Raw genomic sequence first — 20979 nt, forward strand, 5'->3', positions numbered from 1 at the left:
TTTCTTAATAGTGGAATCCGCAAGGTGCAAGTTTAGAGAGCAATCATCAAAATCACGGAAACCTAACAAATCACACAAAGTCTTTGGAATCGTGGAAACACTAGCACCCAAATCACATAAAGCATAGCATTCATGATCTTTAATTTTAATTTTAATAGTTGGTTCCCAATCATCATAAAGTTTTCTAGGGATAGAAACTGTTGGGGAACGTTGCAGAAAACAAAAATTTTCCTACGGTTTCACCAAGATCCATCTATGAGTTCATCTAGCAACAAGTGATCGGATGCATCTACATACCTTTGTAGATCGGGAGCGGAAGCGTTCAAAGAACGGGGATGAGGTAGTCGAACACGACGTGATCCAAATCACCGGAGATCCTAGCACGGAACGGACGGCACCTCCGCGTTCAACACACGTACGGTCAGCGTAACGTCTCCTTCTTCTTGATCCAGCAAGGGGGAAGGAGAGGTTGAGGAAGATGGCTCCAGCAGCAGCACGATGGCGTGGTGGTGATGGAGCTGCAGTACTCCGTCAGGGCTTCGCCAAGCGCTATGGAGGAGGAGGAGGAGGTGTTGGAGAGGGAGAAGGAGGCAACCAAAGGCATGGATGAAAAAGCCCTCCTCCCCCACTATATATAGGAGGGCCTAAGGGGGGGCGCCGGCCCTAGGAGATCCAATCTCCTAGGGGGGCGGCGGCAAAGGGAGGTTTCCCTCCCCCCAAGGCACCTAGGGGTGCCTTCCACTTGTGGGACTCTTCCCCTTTGGAAACCCTAGGCGCATGGGCCCCTTGGGGCTGGTGCCCTTGGCCCATGTAGGCCAAGGCGCACCCCCCTACAGCCCATGTGGCCCCCGGGGCAGGTGGACCCACCCGGTGGACCCCCGGGACCCTTCCGGTGGTCCCGGTACAATACCGGTGACCCCGAAACTTGTCCCGATGGCCGAAACAGCACTTCCTATATATAATTCTTTACCTCCGGACCATTCCGGAACTCCTCGTGACGTCCGGGATCTCATCCGGGACTCCGAACAACATTCGGGTTACTGCATATACATATCCCTACAACCCTATCGTCACCGAACCTTAAGTGTGTAGACCCTACGGGTTCGGGAGATATGTAGACATGACCGAGATGACTCTCCGGTCAATAACCAACAGCGGGATCTGGATACCCATGTTGGCTCCCACATACTCCACGATGATCTCATTGGATGAACCACGATGTCGAGGATTCAAGCAACCCCGTATACAATTCCCTTTGTCAATCGATATGTTACTTGCCCGAGATTCGATCGTCGGTATCCCAATACCTCGTTCAATCTCGTTACCGGCAAGTCACTTTACTCGTACCGTAATGCATGATCCCGTGACCAGACACTTGGTCACTTTGAGCTCATTATGATGATGCATTACCGAGTGGGCCCAGTGATACCTCTCCGTCATACGGAGTGACAAATCCCAGTCTTGATCCATGTCAACCCAACAGATACTTTCAGAGATACCCGTAGTCTACCTTTATAGTCACCCAGTTACGTTGTGACGTTTGGTATACCCAAAGCACTCCTACGGTATCCGGGAGTTACACGATCTCATGGTCTAAGGAAAAGATACTTGACATTGGAAAACTCTAGCAGACGAACTATACGATCTTGTGCTATTTTTAGGATTGGGTCTTGTCCATCACATCATTCTCCTAATGATGTGATCTCGTTATCAATGACATCCAATGTCCATAGTCAGGAAACCATGACTATCTGTTGATCAACGAGCTAGTCAACTAGAGGCTTACTAGGGACATGTTGGTGTCTGTTATTCACACATGTATTACGATTTCCGGATAACACAATTATAGCATGAATAAAGACAATTATCATGAACAAGGAAATATAATAATAATGCTTTTATTATTGCCTCTAGGATATATTTCCAACAGAAACTTCCAATTCAAGTTTTTCTTCATAAGATTGCATCAAGGCATCAACGATATGTTTAGTAAACGCTTTATTTTGACTATAAGCGTGAGGAGAATTTAGCACGGATTGCAACAAGGAAATACAATCAATAAAAGAGCAATTTTCATAGTTAAATTCCTTGAAATACATAATAGTGGGTTTAGCAACATCTAGGGTTTTAACTTCTTCCATCCCACTTTTATCAATTTTAGCATCAAGATCAAAAAATTCTGAATTCTTGGAACGCCTTCTAGGTAAAGGTGGATCATATTCAGTCCCATCATTATAAAGATTCATATTGCAAAACAAAGATTTAATAGGGGACACATCAATAACTTTTAGATCTTCATTTTTGTTTTCATAGCAACTAGAAGAACACGCTCTTATAAAGGCATCTTTCTTAGCACGCATCCTAGCGGTTCTTTCTTTGCACTCATCAATGGAAATACTCATGGATTTGAGAGACTCATTGATATCATGCTTATGTGGAATAGATCTAAGTTTCAAATAATGAACATCAAGAGAAATTCTATCAGCGTTCCTAGCCAACTCATCAATCTTAAGCAATTTTTCTTCAATCAAAGCATTAAAATTCTTTTGCGAAGTAATAAATTCTTTAATATTAGATTCAAAATTAGAGGGCATCTTATTATAATTTCCATAAGAATTGTTGTAGGAATTACCATAATTATTAGAGGGATTACTAGGATAAGGCCTAGGATTGAAATTTCCTCTATATGCGTTGTTACCAAAATTGTTCCTACCAACAAAATTCACATCCATAGATTCATTATTATTCTCAATCGAAGTACACAAGGGCATATCATTAGGATCAGAAGAAACACTCTTACTAGCAAATAATTTCATAAGTTCATCCATCTTTCCACTCAAAACATTAATTAGTAGCAAATAATTTCATAAGTTCATCCATCTTTCCACTCAAAACATTAATTTCTTCTATCGCATGCACCTTTTTATTAGTAGATCTTTCAGTATGCCATTGAGAATAATTAACCATAATATTATCTAGGAGTTTAGTAGATTCTCCTAAAGTGATTTCCATAAAAGTGCCTCCCGCGGCCGAATCTAAAAGATTTCTAGAAGCAAAATTCAATCCGTCATAAAAAAATTGTATAATCATCCACAAATTTAAACCATGAGTAGGGCAATTACGTATCATTAGTTTCATTCTATCCCAAGCTTGTGCAACATGTTCATGATCAAGTTGCTTAAAATTCATAATATCGTTTCTAAGAGAGATGATCTTAGCGGGAGGAAAATACTTAGAGATAAAAGCATCTTTGCACTTATTCCATGAATCAATACTATTTTTAGGCAAAGACGAAAACCAAGCTTTAGCACGATCTCTAAGCGAAAAAGGAAATAGCTTCAATTTAACAATATCATTATCCACATCTTTCTTCTTTTGCATATCACACAAATCAACGAAGCTATTTAGATGGGTAGCGGCATCTTCACTAGGAAGGCCGGAAAACGGATCTTTCATGACAAGATTCAGTAAAGCAGTATTAATTTCACAAGATTCAGCATCGGTAATAGGAGCAATCGGAGTGCTTATAAAATCATTGTTGTTGGTATTGGTGAAGTCACACAATTTAGTGTTATCTTGAGCCATCGTGACAAACAAGCAAACTAACACACAAGCAAACAAAAAGCAAGCGGGCAAAAAGAGGCAAATAGAGGAAGAGAGGGAGGATAGAGAGAGAGAGAGGGCGAATAAAACGACAATGGTGAAGTGGGGGAGAGGAAAACGAGAGGCAAATGGCAAATAATGTAATGCGGGAGATAAGGGTATGTGATGGGTACTTGGTATATTGACTTTTGCGTAGACCTCCCCGGCAACGGCTCCAGAAATCCTTCTTGCTACCTCTTGAGCACTGCATTGGTTTTCCCCGAAGAGGAAGGGATGATGCAGCAAAGTAGCGTAAGTATTTCCCTCAGTTTTTGAGAACCAAGGTATCAATCCAATAGGAGGCTACGCGCGAGTCCCTCGCACCTGCACAAAACAAATAAATCCTCGCAACCAACGTGATAAGGGGTTGTCAATCCCTACACGGCCACTTACGAGAGTGAGATCTGATAGATATGATAAGATAATATTTTTGGTATTTTTGTGATAAAGATGCAAAGTAAAGTAAAAGCAAAGTAAAAAAGCAAAGGAAATAACTAAGTAGTAGGAGATTAATATGATGAAGATAGACCCGGGGGCCATAGGTTTCACTAGTGGCTTCTCTCGAGAGCATAAGTATTCTATGATGGGTGAACAAATTACTATTGAGCAATTGACAGAATTGAGCATAGTTATGAGAATATCTAGGCATGATCATGTATATAGGAATCATGTCCGAGACAAGTAGACCGACTCCTGCCTGCATCTACTACTATTACTCCACTCATCGACTGCTATCCAGCATGCATCTAGAGTATTAAGTTAATGAAAACAGAGTAACGCCTTAAGCAAGATGACATGATGTAGAGGGATAAACTCATGCAATATGATGAAAACCCCATCTTGTTATCCTCGATGGCAACAATACAATACGTGCCTTGCTGCCCCTATTGTCACTGGGAAAGGACACTACAAGATTGAACCCAAAGCTAAGCACTTCTCCCATTGCAAGGAAGATCAATCTAGTAGGCCAAACCAAACTGATAATTCGAAGAGACTTGCAAAGATAACCAATCATACATAAAAGAATTCAGAGAAGATTCAAATATTGTTCATAGATAGACTTGATCATAAACCCACAATTCATCGGTCTCAACAAACACACCGCAAAAAGAAGATTACATCGAATAATTCTCCACAAGAGAGGGGGAGAACATTGTATTGAGATCCAAAAAGAGAGAAGAAGCCATCTATCTACTAACTATGGACCCGTAGGTCTGAGGTGAACTACTCACACTTCATCGGAGAGCTATGGTGTTGATGTAGAAGCCCTCCGTGATCGATGCCCCCTCCGGCGGAGCTCCGGAATAGGCCCCAAGATGGGATCTCGTGGATACAGAAAGTTACGGCGGTGGAATTAGGGTTTTTGCTCCGTATCTGATCGTTTGGGGGTACGTAGGTATATATAGGAGGAAGGAGTATGTCGGTGGAGCAACAGGGGGCCCACGAGGGTGGAGGGCACGCCTGGGGGGTAGGCGCGCCCCCTACCTCGTGGCCTCCTCTTTTGTGTCTTGACGTAGGGTCCAAGTCTCATGGGTGTTGTTCGTTGAGAAAATCACGTTCCCGAAGGTTTCATTCCATTTGGACTCCGTTTGATATTCCTTTTCTTCGAAACCCTAAAATAGGCAAAAAACAGCAATTCTGGGCTGGGCCTCCGGTTAATAGGTTAGTCCCAAAAATAATATAAAAGTGGATAATAAAGCCCAATAATGTCCAAAACAGTAGATAATATAGCATGGAGCAATCAAAAATTATAGATATGTTGGATATGTATCAATGCACGACTTCAAAACTTCTAGCAACCCTATTGCCTTGAAGATAATGGTCGATGTTTCATTCTTTGTGTATTGGTTATCAAATCACCATACTAACATTGATCATGCTACCTTAGCCCTTATTTCGGGTCCACCTTTCAACCAATGTTTGCTCATGGATGTTCTCCTCGAGCATACATCATTATATCATTTGATCTGACAAATGTTATCTCCTTGTTCACCTAATTGTGGAAATCCACCTTTTTGGAAATCTCGATGATATGTCGTTGAGTCCATCAGCCACCTCCCCATCCTCTGCTTGGTTTAATGCTGAACTTTGGTTTCGAAACTTTCTTCCATGGTTCATTTCCCGAGAATCTTAAAATGTCTTTGTGTCAACTGTGTTGCACCTTTCTTCTCAGGCATCCCGAGTCTGAGTTATCCTGACACCAATCATATCTGAATCTTGGTCAAATATGATGGTTGGAACATATTTCCAGGAGTTATAACATTAGTATTTGACTCGATAAGGTGATGTTATGCCTAGCTCACCTGGTCGGAGGACCTATTGTTATAGTTCTTCCTTCTTAGCGAGGCTAACCATTCTCCCCTGAGGAAATTGTAAGACTTATTCTATAAGTTATTCCTGATGGATCCTTTGAGTTTCCAAAGTCTGATCTTCACCTGTTGGCCATGTCAATGCTATCTCGAAGCATGTCTATGGTACTCCGATTTTCGACAAGAACGTTTGAAGCCCAATGCTAAATGTTTCTTGCTCAATTATCCAAACACCGTTGTATGGGAAATGTCATGAAATTTATCTCCCCTTACCTAAAGAGTTTTCTACGTTATGTCCTGTTATGGGTATCATGCTCTACTTCCCCTTGGAAAGGACATACCCCTGAAATATGTGTTTGAACACATTTTCCTTTCCATTGTTCTGTTTAATTTGATAGTCACATTTTTCTTTCCATTTTTTTGTTTAACCCTTCTTGTGATCTATATGATATAAGTAGCAATATTCTTATGCTTATGTAAACACCTTGGTACATAACCGTGTCAGTAAGACCATGTTGCTTTTGTTGATGACATCCCGGTAACCATCGATGGACGAGAACTTTGCCTATTGGTCCGCCTCGTTTCAACGAGCAGGAAAATGGTTCTCTTCGTACCTCGCCCTTGGTACCTATGATTGTTGTCGACATAACTGATAGGCTATCCTCTGACATGCCTTGCTTACATGATCACGCAAGACATATCTGCCCTTCATACTTTTAACCCACATGGTGGGCCCATAACCCACATTTCCACAGGATCGAAGCCTGACTCTCCTGTTCAAACCTGTTTCTAATGGTTATTCCTCACGTTTGGCTTCGTATTTAATTCACGCACCACCTTCCTAGTGCTTTATTCTGGTATCATACGCAATACTTACTCTCGCTGCTCTGAACCCCCTTTTCTCACTCTGGTTCAGACTTCGAGCAACTATCTATCCGCTTGGAACCTTTTATTGTACCTTTGTACCTTACTCTCGATGTATTTTATGGGTGTGTTTGGTTGGGGAACCAACTGTCATGGAATGGAATGGTTCCATTCCAGAGGAATGGGTTCGTTCCATTCATGTGTTTGGTACGAGCAAAAGAGCGGAACGGGTTGGTTCCGTTCTGCTGTTTGGTTGGAAGAACAGAATGAAAAATGGAATGACATAAATTCAAAATTTCGGCAGCATTTCATTTGTATTTTCAAGAAAGACAACATAACAATATATATTGACAATCTTGACATATAAATGACAACACATATAACACAGGTTTCAACAACACATATAACATAGGTTTCCCAAAAGCAATCAGAGTGCAGTAGAGCCATACATGTCAAGTTCACATACTTGACAGCCACACATGTCAAGTTCACATACCAAATCTCCAAAAGCAATCAAAGTGCACTACAGCCATACATATCAAGTTCACATACTTGGCAACCATACAACCATATCGAATTTAGAAGTTCTTCTTGACATACCTACTCACCCAAACGGACTTGTTGATTTTGGTAAGTTTCATGAAGGCTCTTGCAGTCCTGGGGTTGTCCAGAAGATGAGCATACTAGTGGGCTAGGTGCTCCTCTTCAAAATCTGGCAATGTGGATATTACATCCCAAAGGTCATCGGGTATGTCATCATCATCTCCACTAGACTTCACAAGCGCTTCAGCCACAAGTTTGAACCCATCTTTGAGAGTGATAACTAGTGGATCCTCAAAACTGTGCTTTATCTTAGCCTTCTTTTTGGGTGGTGCTTTGGGGTCAGAAGACTCACCAACATTTGGTGACATGTTCACCTCACCATTCTCCTCGTCTTCAAGATCAATAGAAAGAAGATCGTTGCCAGACCTAGCATTCTGCCCCTTGGCCCCCATTGTCCCATAAATGGAAGCCATGGCATGATAGTGTTCAATTGGTGTATTCAAGAAGGGGGCATCAGCTTTGTGGGTCTACAAACATTGTGCAAATTGATTAGCATAATGCAAACATAAATGGCATCAGATTTGTGGGGTGAGAAGCATACCATACAATGCCCTGCATAGTGCTCCTCGCTGAGCCTAATTGTGCAAGTGTCTTCGTCCCATAGAGCTCCACTTAAATTCTTCAAGTTGGCTACCCTTCCCCATATCTTCCTCGACTTCTTGAGATGGTTTTTGACTTGATCTCCAGTGACAGAAAGCTTGAATTTCTCGTTCAAAACAGCAGCACATTGTCTATGATGCACATCCCTGAATCCACTTGAAGTTCTCTTCCCATCAGCAGCAATGTTGGGGAATGTTGCAGAAAACAAAAATTTTCCTACGGTTTCACCAAGATCCATCTATGAGTTCATCTAGCAACGAGTGATTGGATTGCATCTACATACCTTTGTAGATCACACGCGGAAGCGTTCAAAGAACGGGGATGAGGAAGGCGTACTCGACGTGATCCAAATCACCGGAGATCCTAGCGCCGAACGGACGGCACCTCCGCGTTCAACACACGTACGGTAAGCGTAACGTCTCCTTCTTCTTGATCCAGCAAGGGGGAGGGAGAGGTTGAGGAAGATGGCTCCAACAGCAGCACGACGGCGTGGTGGTGATGGAGCTGCAGTACTCCGGCAGGGCTTCGCCAAGAACTATGGAGGAGGAGGATGTGTTGGAGAGGGAGAGGGAGGCACCAAAGGCATGGATTGAGAGGCCCTCCTTCCCCACTATATATAGGGAGTCCAAGGGGGGGGCGCCGGCCCTAGGAGATCCAATCTCCTAGGGGGGTGCGGCCAAGGGAGGAATCCCTCCTCCCCAAGGCACCTAGGAGGTGCCTTCCCCTTTTGGGACTCTTCCCTTCCTTGAACCCTAGGCGCATGGGCCTATTGGGGCTGGTGCCCTTGGCCCATATAGGCCAAGGCGCACCCCCTACAGCCCATGTGGCCCCCCGGGGTAGGTGGCCCCACCCGGTGGACCCCCGGGACCCTTCCGGTGGTCCCGGTACAATACCGGTGACCCCGAAACTTGTCCCGATGCCCGAAATAGCACTTCCTATATATAATTCTTTACCTCCAGACCATTCCGGAACTCCTCGTGACGTCCGGGATCTCATCCGGGACTCCGAACAACATTCGGGTTACTGCATATACATATCCCTACAACCCTAGCGTCACCGAACCTTAAGTGTGTAGACCCTACGGGTTCGGGAGACATGTAGACATGACCGAGATCGCTCTCCGGTCAATAACCAACAGCGGGATCTAGATACACATGTTGGATCCCACATGCTCCTCGATGATCTCATCGGATGAACCACGATGTCGAGGATTCAAGCAACCCCGTATACAATTCCCTTTGTCAATCGGTATGTTACTTGCCCGAGATCCGATCGTCGGTATCCCAATACCTCGTTCAATATCGTTACCGGGAAGTCACTTTACTCGTACCGTAATGCATGATCCCATGACCAGACACTTGGTCACTTTGAGCTCATTATGATGATGCATTACCGAGTGGGCCCAGTGATACCTCTCCGTCATACGGAGTGACAAATCCCAGTCTTGATCCGTGTCAACACAACAGTCACTTTCGGAGATACCCGTAGTATACCTTTATAGTCACCCAGTTACGTTGTGACGTTTGGTACACCCAAAGCACTCCTACGGTATCCGGGAGTTACACGATCTCATGGTCTAAGGAAAAGATACTTGACATTGGAAAACTCTAGCAGACGAACTATACGATCTTGTGCTATGTTTAGGATTGGGTCTTGTCCATCACATCATTCTCCTAATGATGTGATCTCGTTATCAATGACATCCAATGTCCATAGTCAGGAAACCATGACTATCTGTTGATCAACGAGCTAGTCAACTAGAGGCTTACTAGGGACATGTTGGTGTCTATTATTCACACATGTATTACGATTTCCGGATAACACAATTATAGCATGAATAAAGACAATTATCATGAACAAGGAAATATAATGATAATGCTTTTATTATTGCCTCTAGGGCATATTTCCAACAGTCTCCCACTTGCACTAGAGTCAATAATCTAGTTACATTGTGGTGAATCGAACACCCATAGAATTTTGGTGTTGATCATGTTTTGCTCTAGGGAGAGGTTTAGTCAACGGATCCGCTACATTCAGGTCCGTATGTACTTTACAAATATCTATGTCTCCATCTTGAACATTTTCACGAATGGAGTTGAAGCGACGCTTGATGTGCCTTGTCTTCTTGTGAAACCTGGGCTCCTTGGCAAGTGCAATAGCTCCAGTGTTGTCACAGAAGAGCTTGATCGGCCCCGACGCATTGGGTATGACTCCTAGGTCGGTGATGAACTCCTTCACCCAAATTGCTTCACGCGCTGCCTCCGAGGCTGCCATGTACTCCGCTTCACATGTAGATCCCGCCACGACGCTCTGCTTGCAACTGCACCAGCTTACTGCCCCACCATTCAAAATATACACGTATCCGGTTTGTGACTTAGAGTCATCCAGATCTGTGTCGAAGCTAGCGTCGACGTAAACTTTTATGACGAGCTCTTCGTCACCTCCATAAACGAGAAACATTTCCTTAGTCCTTTTCAGGTACTTCAGGATATTCTTGACCGCTGTCCAGTGTTCCTTGCCGGGATTACTTTGGTACCTTCCTACCAAACTTACGGCAAGGTTTACATCAGGTCTGGTACACAGCATGGCATACATAATAGACCCTATGGCTGAGGCATAGGGGATGACACTCATCTCTTCTATATCTTCTGCCGTGGTCGGACATTGAGCTGAGCTCAATTTCACACCTTGCAACACAGGCAAGAACCCCTTCTTAGACTGATCCATATTGAACTTCTTCAATATCTTATCAAGGTATGTGCTTTGTGAAAGACCTATGAGGTGTCTTGATCTGTCTCTATAGATCTTGATGCCTAATATATAAGCAGCTTCTCCAAGGTCCTTCATTGAAAAACTTTTATTCAAGTAGGCCTTAATGCTGTCCAAGAGTTCTATATCATTTCCCATCAAAAGTATGTCATCTACATATAATATGAGAAATGCTACAGAGCTCCCACTCACTTTCTTGTAAAAGCAGGCTTCTCCATAAGTCTGCGTAAACCCAAACGCTTTGATCATCTCATCAAAGCGAATGTTCCAACTCCGAGATGCTTGCACCAGCCCATAAATCGAGCATTGGAGCTTGCACACCTTGTTAGCATTCTTAGGATCGACAAAACCTTCCGGCTGCATCATATACAATTCTTCCTTAAGGAAACCATTAAGGAATGCCATTTTGACGTCCATTTGCCATATTTCATAATCATAGAATGCGGCAATTGCTAACATGATTCGGACGGACTTCAGCTTCGCTACCGGTGAGAAAGTCTCATCGTAGTCAACCCCTTGAACTTGTCGATAACCCTTAGCGACAAGCCGAGCTTTATAGATGGTCGCATTACCATCCGCGTTTGTCTTCTTCTTAAAGATCCATTTGTTTTCTATGGCTCGCCGCTCAACGGGCAAGTCAGTCAAAGTCCATACTTCGTTTTCATACATGGATCCTATCTCGGATTTCATGGCTTCTAACCATTTTCGGAATCCGGGCCCGCCATCGCTTCTTCATAGTTCGAAGGTTCACCGTTGTCTAACAACATGATTTCCAAGACAGGGTTGTCGTACCAATCTGGTGCGGAACGTGTCCTTGTGGACCTTCGAATTTCAGTAGGAGCTTGATCAGAAGTATCTTGATTATCATTATTAACTTCCTCTCTAGTCGGTGCAGGCACCTCAGGAACATTTTCTTGAGTTGCGCCATTTTCCGGTTCAAGAGGTAATACTTCGTCAAGGTCTACTTTCCTCCCACTTACTTCTTTCGGGAGAAACTCCTTCTCTAGAAAGGATCCATTTTTGGCAACAAAGATCTTGCCTTCGGATCTGAGGTAGAAGGTATACCCAATAGTTTCTTTAGGGTATCCTATGAAGACGCATTTTTCCGATTTGGGTTCGAGCTTTTCAGGTTGAAGTTTCTTGACATAAGCATCGCATCCCCAAACTTTTAGAAACGACAGCTTAGGTTTCTTCCCAAACCATAATTCATACGGTGTCGTCTCAACGGATTTCGACGGAGCCCTATTTAAAGTGAATGCGGCAGTCTCTAAAGCATAGCCCCAAAAAGATAGCGGTAAATCGGTAAGAGACATCATAGATCGCACCATATCTAATAGAGTGCGACGTTCGGACACACCATTACGCTGAGGTGTTCCAGGCGGCGTGAGTTGTGAAACTATTCCACATTTTCTTAAGTGTGTGCCAAACTTGTGGCTCAAGTATTCTCCTCCACGATCTGATCGTAGGAACTTGATTTTCCTGTCATGTTGATTCTCAACCTCACTCTGAAATTCCTTGAACTTTTCAAAGGTCTCAGACTTGTGTTTCATTAAGTAGACATACCCATATCTACTCAAGTCATCATTGAGGGTGAGAACATAACGATAGCCACCGCGAGCCTCAACACTCATTGGACCGCACACATTAGTATGTATGATTTCCAATAAGTTGGTTGCTTGCTCCATTGTTCCTGGGAACGGAGTCTTGGTCATTTTACCCATGAGGCATGGTTCGCACGTGTCAAATGATTCGTAATCAAGAGACTCTAAAAGTCCATCAGCATGGAGCTTCTTCATGCGTTTGACACCTATGTGACCAAGGCGGCAGTGCCACAAGTATGTGGGACTATCATTATCAATCTTACATCTTTTGGTACTCACACTATGAACATGTGTAGCATTACGCTCGAGATTCATTAAGAATAAACCATTCACCATCGGAGCATGACCATAAAACATATCTCTCATATAAATAGAACAACCATTATTCTCGGATTTAAATGAGTAGCCATCTCGAATTAAACGAGATCCTGATACAATGTTCATGCTCAAAGCTGGCACTAAATAACAATTATTAAGGTTTAAAACTAATCCCGAAGGTAAATGCAGAGGTAGCGTGCCGACGGCGATCACATTGACCTTGGAACCATTCCCGACGCGCATCGTCACCTCGTCCTTCGCCAGTCTCCGCTTATTCCGCAGCTCCTGCTTTGAGTTACAAATGTGAGCAACTGCACCGGTATCAAATACCCAGGAGCTACTACGAGCACTGGTAAGGTACACATCAATTACATGTATATCACATATACCTTTCGTTTTGCCGGCCTTCTTGTCTGCTAAGTATTTGGGGCAGTTCCGCTTCGAGTGACCACTTTCCTTGCAATAAAAGCACTCAGTCTCGGGCTTGGGTCCATTCTTTGGCTTCTTCCCGGCAGCTTGCTTGCCGGGCGCGGCAACTCCCTTGCCGTCCTTCTTGAAGGCTTTCTTACCCTTGCCCTTCTTGAACTTAGTGGTTTTATTCACCATCAACACTTGATGTTCCTTTTTGACTTCTACCTCTGCTGATTTCAGCATTGCAAATACTTCAGGAATGGTGTTTTCCATCCCCTGCATATTGAAGTTCATCACAAAGCTTTTGTAGCTCGGTGGAAGCGACTGAAGGATTCTGTCAATGACCGCGTCATCCGGGAGATTAACTCCCAGCTGAGTCAAGCGGTTATGCAACCCAGACATAGTGAGTATGTGCTCACTGACAGAACTGTTTTCCTCCATCTTACAGCTGAAGAACTTGTCGGAGACTTGATATCTCTCGACCCGGGCATGAGCTTGGAAAACCATTTTCAGCTCTTCGAACATCTCATATGCTCCGTGTCTCTCAAAACGCTTTTGGAGCCCCGGCTCTAAGCTGTAAAGCATGCCGCACTAAACGAGGGAGTAGTCATCGGTACGTGCCTGCCAAGCGTTCATAACGTCTTGTTCTGCAGGGAGAACAGGTGCATCACCTAGCGGTGCTTGTAGGACATAATCTTTCTTGGCAGCTATGAGGATGATCCTCAGGTTCCGGACCCAGTCCGTGTAGTTGCTGCCATCGTCTTTCAGCTTGGTTTTCTCTAGGAACGCGTTGAAGTTGAGGACTATGTTGGCCATTTGATCTACAAGACATATATTGTAAAAAATATTTAGACTAAGTTCATGATAATTAAGTTCATCTAATCAAATTATTCAATGAACTCCCACTTAGATAGACATCCCTCCTGTAATCTAAGTATAACATGATCCGAGTTAACTAGGCCGTGTCCGATCATCACGTGAGACGGACTAGTCAACATCGGTGAACATCTTCATGTTGATCGTATCTTCTATACGACTCATGCTCGACCTTTTGGTCTTCTGTGTTCCGAGATCATGTCTGTACATGCTAGGCTCGTCAAGTCAACCTAAGTGTTTGCATGTGTAAATCTGTCTTACACCCATTGTATGTGAACGTTAGAATCTAACACCCGATCATCACGTGGTGCTTCGAAACAACGAACTGTCGCAACGGTGCACAGTTAGGGGGAACACTTTCTTGAAATTATTATGAGGGATCATCTTATTTACTACCGTCGTTCTAAGTAAACAAGATGCAAAACATGATAAACATCACATGCAATCAAATAATAATAGTGACATGATATGGCCAATATCACATAGCTCCTTGATCTCCATCTTGGAGCTCCATGATCATCTTGTCACCGGCATGACACCATGATCTCCATCATCATGATCTCCATCATCGTGTCTCCATGAAGTTGCTCGCCAACTATTACTTCTACTACTATGGCTAACGCGTTTAGCAATAGAGTAAAGTAATTTACATGGCGTTTCTCAATGACACGCAGGTCATACAAAAAATAAAGACAACTCCTATGGCTCCTGCCGGTTGTCATACTCATCGACATGCAAGTCGTGATTCCTATTACAATAGCATGAACATCTCATACATCACATATATATCATTCATCATTCATCACAACTTTGGCCATATCATATCACAAAACACTTGCTGCAAAAACAAGTTAGACGTCCTCTAATTGTTGTTGCAAGTTTTACGTGGCTGAAGTAGGGTTCTAGCAAGAACGTTTTCTTACCTGCGTGAAAGCCACAACGTGATTTGTCAACTTCTATTTACCCTTCATAAGGACCCTTTTCATCGAATCCGCTCCAACTAAAGTGGGAGAGACAGACACCCGCCAGCCACCTTATGCAACTTGTGCATGTTAGTCGGTGGAACCGGTCTCACGTAAGCGTACGTGTAAGGTTGGTCCGGGCCGCTTCATCCCACAATACCGTTGAAGTAAGATAAGACTAGTAGTGGCAAGAAAGTTGACAACATCAACGCCCACAACAAATTGTGTTCTACTCGTGCAAGAGAACTACGCATAGACCTAGCTCATGATGCCACTGTTGGGGAACGTTGCAGAAAACAAAAATTTTCCTACGGTTTCACCAAGATCCATCTATGAGTTCATCTAGCAACGAGTGATTGGATTGCATCTACATACCTTTTTAGATCACGCGCGGAAGCGTTCAAAGAACGGGGATGAGGAAGGCGTACTCGACGTGATCCAAATCACCGGAGATCCTAGCGCCGAACGGACGGCACCTCCGTGTTCAACACACGTACGGTAAGCGTAACGTCTCCTTCTTCTTGATCCAGCAAGGGGGAGGGAGAGGTTGAGGAAGATGGCTCCAACAGCAGCACGACGGCGTGGTGGTGATGGAGCTGCAGTACTCCGGCAGGGCTTCGCCAAGCACTATGGAGGAGGAGGATGTGTTGGAGAGGGAGAGGGAGGCACCAAAAGCGTGGATTGAGAGGCCCTCCTTCCCCACTATATATAGGGAGTCCAAGGGGGGGCGCCGGCCCTAGGAGATCCAATCTCCTAGGGGGGTGCGGCCAAGGGAGGAATCCCTCCTCCCCAAGGCACCTAGGAGGTGCCTTCCCCTTTTGGGACTCTTCCCTTCCTTGAACCCTAGGCGCATGGGCCTCTTGGGGCTGGTGCCCTTGGCCCATATAGGCCAAGGCGCACCCCCTACAGCCCATGTGCCCCCCCGGGGCAGGTGGCCCCACCCGGTGGACCCCCGGGACCCTTCCGGTGGTCCCGGTACAATACCGGTGACCCCGAAACTTGTCCCGATGCCCGAAATAGCACTTCCTATGTATAATTCTTTACCTCCGGACCATTCCGGAACTCCTCGTGATGTCCGGGATCTCATCCGGGACTCCGAACAACATTCGGGTTACTGCATATACATATCCCTACAACCCTAGCGTCACCGAACCTTAAGTGTGTAGACCCTACGGGTTCGGGAGACATGTAGACATGACCGAGATCGCTCTCCGGTCAATAACCAACAGCGGGATCTGGATACCCATGTTGGCTCCCACATGCTCCTCGATGATCTCATCGGATGAACCACGATGTCGAGGATTCAAGCAACCCCGTATACAATTCCCTTTGTCAATCGGTATGTTACTTGCCCGAGATCCGATCGTCGGTATCCCAATACCTCGTTCAATATCGTTACCGGGAAGTCACTTTACTCGTACCGTAATGCATGATCCCATGACCAGACACTTGGTCACTTTGAGCTCATTATGATGATGCATTACCGAGTGGGCCCAGTGATACCTCTCCGTCATACGGAGTGACAAATCCCAGTCTTGATCCGTGTCAACACAACAGTCACTTTAGGAGATACCCGTAGTATACCTTTATAGTCACCCAGTTACGTTGTGACGTTTGGTACACCCAAAGCACTCCTACGGTATCCGGGAGTTACACGATCTCATGGTCTAAGGAAAAGATACTTGACATTGGAAAACTCTAGCAGACGAACTATACGATCTTGTGCTATGTTTAGGATTGGGTCTTGTCCATCACATCATTCTCCTAATGATGTGATCTCGTTATCAATGACATCCAATGTCCATAGTCAGGAAACCATGACTATCTATTGATCAACGAGCTAGTCAACTAGAGGCTTACTAGGGACATGTTGGTGTCTATTATTCACACATGTATTACGATTTCCGGATAACACAATTATAGCATGAATAAAGACAATTATCATGAACAAGGAAATATAATAATAATGCTTTTATTATTGCCTCTAGGGCATATTTCCAACAAACAAGACCAGCCAAAAAACCAAGCATGGTTTTCGTCATCAAATTGGTCCATACAATGATCCCAGCTCTCCCGAAGCTCCCACTTGCAGTGGTGACTTCAACACTCTCCATTTCTGTCTAGCCAACAAAAAATTGAGAAAACATGGATTATAGCATTTCAAATACATTCAAATGTAGTTCTCCAAACATCACAAGTACATGGTTCAAATAGAGTAAATGATATAATCTGTCCAGCCATCAAATAAATTCAAATGTAGTTCTCCAAACATCACAAGTACATGGTTCAAATAGAGTAAATGATACAATCTGTCCAGCCATCAAATAAATTCAAACGTAGTTGCCCAAACATCACAAATACATGGTTCCAATATAGTAAATGATGCAAATACATGGAGTGTGCCACACTCATATATTAGCATACATGAGTTGTCTATCTTCCCACATTTGGGCTGCCATTTGTAGCGTACGGTCTACCACGACCCTAGTATCACTTGCTTGTGGCCTTGATGTTCGAATTGGTTGGGTGGTCCATGTCACTTCTGGTATAATAAATTCATCAATCCCTTGTGATAGTGCATAATTGTGAAGAACACAACAAGCTATAACAATGTCAACTTGTGTTGGAAAAGTAAAGAATGGTTTGGCATCATCTAAAATTTTGAAACGCCTCTTGAGAGATCCAAAAGCCCTCTCTACCGTCACCCGTAGTGAAGAGTGCCTAAGGTTGAATAGTTCCTTATCATTTTGGACTGGATTGTTGCCCCACTATTCAAATGGTACCTCACACCACGAAAAGGTGGTAAGAACCCGGGCTTGGCTCCATAACCGGCATCAACTAGGTAGAACTTCCCTAAAAAGGTGAAACAAATAATTGTGACAATGGTTTCTTGAGGCAAAGAACATATGGACAATTTCTATCTAAGCCAACTTCTTACCTGGTGGTACTTGTAAGCCTCTCTCACGCGTTAACGCATCGGCTAAAACAGTTGCATCGTGTGCTGACCCTTCCCAACCAGCCAATACATACGTGAAGCGGAGATCAAAATCTACCGCTGCCATCACATTTTGGGTTGTAAAGGCCTTCCTACCACGAAAAGAATGCTCTCTTTGGTAACATCGCCAGTTGTTGCTCCACACTAAGATGTGGATTGTCTTCTAGCAACTCGCGATCCCTCATTATGCGACACAAATTAAAAAACGCAGCTCTTTCAAACCTTAACATGTTTTTGCACAACACATCACTTTGCCATATTTTTTGGTTTAGATAATCAAATCTGATTCGATTCTTTCATGCATTGGCCCATAGGTAATGCGTGGTCTTCTTTTCCGTATTACAGCCCGAACAATGACTGCCATTGCAGCTAGTGCAACAAAAACAGCAGCTCCCCTAACCATCTTTTTTCTTTTGTTCATCTTCTTGACCATCTACAAGTGATGCATACTATCAAAAATATGGCCACCAATGATGCTTACATCAACATATATATTGCAAAGATACACTGCACATCATGTATTTTGGTACAAATTAGGAAAAGAGACACTGATTTTGACGACATAAAGCAACAAAAGTGAATCACCAACAACCATGAATCATCACAATAAGGTCTACATCTCTCTCTATCATGAACATCAAAAGCATATTCTTGGCTGGGAATACACATGAGCACCAGTAGCATATACAAGAGGAAGTGATGATTGTTTTACCTTGAGAGTCAGGTGTTGTGCCGTGCCTCTGTTGCCGCTGTCAGCTCGCCGGAAGCCGTCGCCGTCCCGCTGGTAATCCGCTGCAAGACGTCGCAACAAGACCCAGATGGAGCTCCCTTTGTTCTACTGCAAAACACCAGAGGACAGAGAGGGGTTAGCAGGCGGCGGGGAAGGGACGAACAGGCCGGTGGGGAAGGCAGGAACCGGCCGGCGGGGAAGGGAGGAACCGGCCGGTGCCGCTCAGCTCGATGGGGGAGAGAGAGGATGGGGAGGCGGCGCACCTGGGACGGGAGGGCGAGGGGATAGGGCCGCGAGTGCGAGGGTGAGCGGTTCCGCGTGGTCCGGCCGTTTTCGAGGTCTCACCTCGTTCCGCATCTGGGCCGAATATTCGGCCCGGGGGAACGAGTGGGTTCCGGTCCATTTGTCTAACCGAATGCAAAAACGAGGCCTGGAAATGGGTCGGACCCATGCCATTCCGGTCCATGACTCCAACGAAACACACCCTATATGTTCAACTCGAGAGATAATCTTATGCTCATTCATGGATTAACCCCAAATTGTTTCCCTCCTAAGCTTTCTGTTGTAGCTGAGCTGCCCCTTACCTATTCGTAAGTACATTGGAGTTCCTGAAGAAAAGGACGACTTCACCATGATGACCTGAAGCAGAGAGATAAAGACATCAACGTAATGGATTGACCTCTTCGAGAAGAGCAACCAAGACCGACAAGATTCGTTAGAATTTCGTAACCAGATCTTTCCCCTTACTCCACCTCTTAAAATCTCGGGACGAGATTTCTTGTAGTGGAGGAGAATTGTGACGCCCGGATAATTAAGCTACAGTGAACCTTTGATAATGATGCCACGTCACCTCGGATACTGTTGTTAAACTCGCGTTGGTTCGAATCCGGTCCAAATTCAAATTCTATTTTAATGTCAAAAATTCAAATTTGTCAAACATGAAAACCGGAATGTTCAAACTTTGGCAAATAATCCATAGAACATGTTGATGGAGAAATCACCTTTTCATGAAGTGTTTAAGTGTGCAAAAATAAATAAAACAGCAGCTAAAACATATTTTTAAATGATTTTCATTAGTAAAAATATGCAAACTAATTAATTGGAGTGCCAAATTATTTGTGGCAGTGGGCAGTGGCATACTTAATATTACTAATTTTGGGACTAGATTCATATTTTACAAAACCAAAAAGATAAAACTAGTAGGAAACATAAAAGGTAAAAAAAATAATAAACAAAACAAATTAAATTAAATTAATTAAAAGAATTAAATAAATAAATAATAATTAATTAACTTGTTTTAGCTGCTTCAGTATATGACATGTGGGACCCACACGTCAGTTTGACTAGTCAACACCCTTGTTGACTACTAACGTTATGGTAACGGCAGCAAACACTATTCTGAATAATGTTGATTTAAAATAATTAAATAAATCCTAAAAATGATTTAAATATTTTAAAATTAATATAAAATAAACCGTAGTTTGGATGGAAAAACTTTGTACATGAAAGTTGCTTAGAATGACGAGACGAATCCGGATACACAGCCCGTTCGTCCGCCACGCATCTCTAGCATAGTGAATATGCAACTTTCCCCCTCCAATTCATTTGTCCGAAAACGCGAAACACCGGGGATATTTTCCCGGATGTTTCCCCCTTTCATCGGTAACCTACTATCGCGATTGGGCACACCTAGCATCACGCTTTGTCATGTCATGCATCATCATGCATCTGTTTGCATTGTATTTATTGTTTCTTCCCCCTCTTCTCCTGCTAGACACCAAGACTGACGTCGCGGCTGCTGCCCCGTTCGACTACGGTGTTGACGACCCCTCCTTCTTGCCAGAGCAACCAAGCAAGCCCCCCCTTGATCACCACGTATCGCCTATTCTCCTCTCTATTGCTTGCATTGGAGTAGTGTAGCATGTTACTGATTTCCGTTAATCCTATTCTGTTGCATAGCCTGTCCTTGCTACTACTGTTGTTACCTTTATCTGCAATCCTAAATGCTTAGTATAGGATGCTAGTATTTCATCAGTGGCCCTACATTCTTGTCCGTCTGCCATGCTATACTATCGGGCCGTGATCACTTGGGAGGTGATCACGGGTATATACTTATATACGTAATATGTGATACATGTGGTGACTAAAGTCGGGTCGGCTCGTAGAGTGCTCGCAAGTGATTCCGATGTGGGGCTGAAGGTGCAGGTGGTTCCATCCAGGTAGTGGTGGGCCTGGGTTCCCGACGGCCCCCGACTGTTACTTTGTGACAGAGCGACAGGGCAGGTTGAGACCACCTACG

At 44.0% G+C, this 20979-nt stretch overlaps 1 pseudogene across 1 annotated transcript; it reads right to left on the reverse strand.

The window, feature by feature from the left end:
- Positions 1-7376: 7376 nt before the first annotated feature.
- Positions 7377-17114, reverse strand: LOC147990214 (uncharacterized; annotated as a pseudogene). The gene is made up of 3 exons (XR_015603757.1): positions 16967-17114; positions 7960-8204; positions 7377-7885 (listed from the first exon to the last, which is right to left on the reverse strand). The product of XR_015603757.1 is annotated as an uncharacterized LOC147990214 (transcript).
- Between the last annotated feature and the right edge of the window lie 3865 nt (positions 17115-20979).

This window comes from Triticum urartu, chromosome 1A (genome assembly GCF_056163025.1).
Source record: "Triticum urartu cultivar PI428250 chromosome 1A, HENAU_Tu73, whole genome shotgun sequence".
NCBI classification, from domain to species: Eukaryota; Viridiplantae; Streptophyta; class Magnoliopsida; order Poales; family Poaceae; genus Triticum; species Triticum urartu.